Below are 2,500 nucleotides of genomic sequence, written 5' to 3' on the forward strand. Positions count from 1 at the left end.
TCGGATGGGGACGGGGCCGGCGCGCCCGCGCGCGCCGCGCCCCTCGCGCTTCGACTCCCGGAGCGGGCCCGAGGCAGCTGGGAGGACGGCCCGAGGCCCCCGCCGGCACGCGGCGGACGCCGCCGCGCAGGGGGAGAGGACGGCGGGCCGGCCCGCCGGCACGCGCGCGCGGCAGCACGGAGCGGTACCACCGCGGTACCCACCCGCAGACAGCCGCGCGGGGCCGGGGACGAGGCCCGCGCCTCCCCCCCCCGGGCCCGGCTCGCCAACGCGCGCTCGCTCGCTCACGCCACTCGCGCAGCCCTCCGCCGCTCTGCGGCCGCCTCCTCCTCCCGGCCGCTGACCTCCGCTCTCCGCCCCGGCGTGGGGACGGCGCGGCGCGCCCTCCCTCGCCCCCCGCCCCGCCGCCGCCCCACGGCGCCCGCGCTGCGCGGCCCCCCCCCCCGGCCGCGGCCCCCCGCGCGCCGCCGCCGCCGCCGCCGGGCCTCAACGCAACGCCGCGCGGCTGACGCCAGCCGGCGGGTGGAAGTGGCTCGACGACGCGCTGCGGACGCGGGGAAGCGCGGGGTTGGGGGGGGGGCCCGGCGGGCGCCGAAACGGCGGCGGTCAGGGCCAGGGCGAGGCAAAGGGCGGCCGGCCGTCCCCTCTGCCGGAGGGGAACGGGGGACCGGCGCACCACCGGGAGAGTGGTGGAGGAGAGGCCCGTGCGGCGGCACTGGCGGTGGTGGCGGGCGGGCGGGCGGCGCCGGGCGCCGGGCCACCGCGACCGACCCGATCTGGGGGCCCGGCGGGACGAAGTCCGCGACGCGGGCGCTCCGGGAGCGGGGGTTTCCCGAGTCTGCACTTAGGGGGACGAAGGCCCGGCCGCGCGGGGAGGGGAAGGAGAGCACCCCCCCTCTCCCCGGGGCAACGGGCCTGCGAGGCGCCCCAGCCGCGCCACACCGCGCGCGCCACGCGGCGCGGCGGCAGCCGCCGGGCTCGGAGGGGAGGGCGGGCACGGCCGGGCGCACCCGAACCGCGCCCCCCCCCACACCCACCGAGGGGCGGCACGCCGCTGCGCCCACGCCACGGCGCGGGTGACGATTGACCGTCAAGCGACGCTCAGACAGGCGTAGCCCCGGGAGGAACCCGGGGCCGCAAGTGCGTTCGAAGTGTCGATGATCAATGTGTCCTGCAATTCACATTAATTCTCGCAGCTAGCTGCGTTCTTCATCGACGCACGAGCCGAGTGATCCACCGCTAAGAGTTGTCTCGGTTTCGGTCCCCGCCGCGCGCGCGGGGGGACCGGGCAGCTTTCGCAGCCCCTGGGGGGCCCCCCCTCCTCCGCCCCCTCCTCCTCCGCCCCACCGCCCTTCCTCACGCCGACGCCGGCTGCTGAGCAAGGGACGGCAGAGACGGAAGGAGAGAGAGAGCGAGAGAAAGAGAGGGGCTTGCCTCACTGACCGTACAAGCACAGAGAAAGGGGGGGGGGAAACGAAGGGCAAACCCGAACGAGAAGGGCGGGGAGCCCTCGCTCCCGACCTGGGGACAAACCCTGTCTCGCTTCGAGTCCGGCCCAGGCGCCCGGCTCGGTCTGGCCCGGCAGGGAGCGGCGGGCCGGCCACACCGCCTGCCTCGGGATGTTGGGGGGGGTCCGTCCCCGCAGACCACCCCCCCCCCGCCCCAGGCGTCAGAGCCCGGCCGCCACCGGGAGCGGCGTCGCCCCGCCGCCCGCGCGCCTGCGGCCCGCCGGCCCCGCGCTTCCCAGCTCCCCGCTCGCCTCGCCGGCCCTCCGGCTCGACCGCCGCCGCCGCCGCCGCCGCGGCGCCCACACCCCCGCGCGCCCGCACACACCGCCTCGCGGGTGACGCCACGCGCTCGCCCGTCCCCTCCGCGGACAGACGCCCGGCGGCGGGCAGGCGGGCAAGGCGGCACGGACGGGGACGGCGCCCGCTCTCCCCGTCTCCACGCGGAGAGCGGGGCGGGCCGCCCCCGCCGCCGCCCCACCACCGCCCCCCCGCTGCCTGGCGGAGCCGGGCGGGGCAGAGCGAGGCGGGCGCCCCGGACGGCAGAGTGCCGGGGCGGGCGCGTAGGGTAGGGCGCCGCCGACGGCGGCCACGGCGGAAGACCCAGAAGCACCGGCCAGGGAGAAGGAGGAGACGCGCGGAGGCTCGGCGCCCGCACCACCCGCGGTGGGGGCTCGCCCTCCCGGCGGCGAGCACGCGCTCGCGCCCGGCTCGCAACGCTCGAGGCAGGCCGGCAACTAGGCCGACCGCGCGGCGTCTCTCCGCCGAGACCAGACCGCGGAGAGAGGGGGCAGGGTAACCCCTCTCCGTCCCGGCTGCCCGCGGGGCGAGCACGGGGCGCGCCGGCTGGCATGGGGGGGCGCGGCGCCCGCGCGCGCCGACCCCCCGGCCCTCCGGCAGCACGCCCGGCCGCCTCCGCGAGTCGCATCGGGCCGCCCGAGTCTTTAAACCTCCGCCCGGCTCTCCAACCGAGAACCCTCGGGCCCGGAGCCCGG

At 79.6% G+C, this 2,500-nt stretch overlaps 1 non-coding gene across 1 annotated transcript; it reads right to left on the bottom strand.

Moving 5' to 3' along the window:
• Nucleotides 1-1,095: 1,095 nt before the first annotated feature.
• Nucleotides 1,096-1,248, bottom strand: LOC135326898 (5.8S ribosomal RNA). The gene has a single exon (XR_010387106.1). It is a non-coding gene; the product is annotated as a 5.8S ribosomal RNA (ribosomal RNA).
• Between the last annotated feature and the right edge of the window lie 1,252 nt (nt 1,249-2,500).

Source organism: Dromaius novaehollandiae, unplaced genomic scaffold, assembly GCF_036370855.1.
Source record: "Dromaius novaehollandiae isolate bDroNov1 unplaced genomic scaffold, bDroNov1.hap1 HAP1_SCAFFOLD_76, whole genome shotgun sequence".
In the NCBI taxonomy this organism is placed as follows: domain Eukaryota; kingdom Metazoa; phylum Chordata; class Aves; order Casuariiformes; family Dromaiidae; genus Dromaius; species Dromaius novaehollandiae.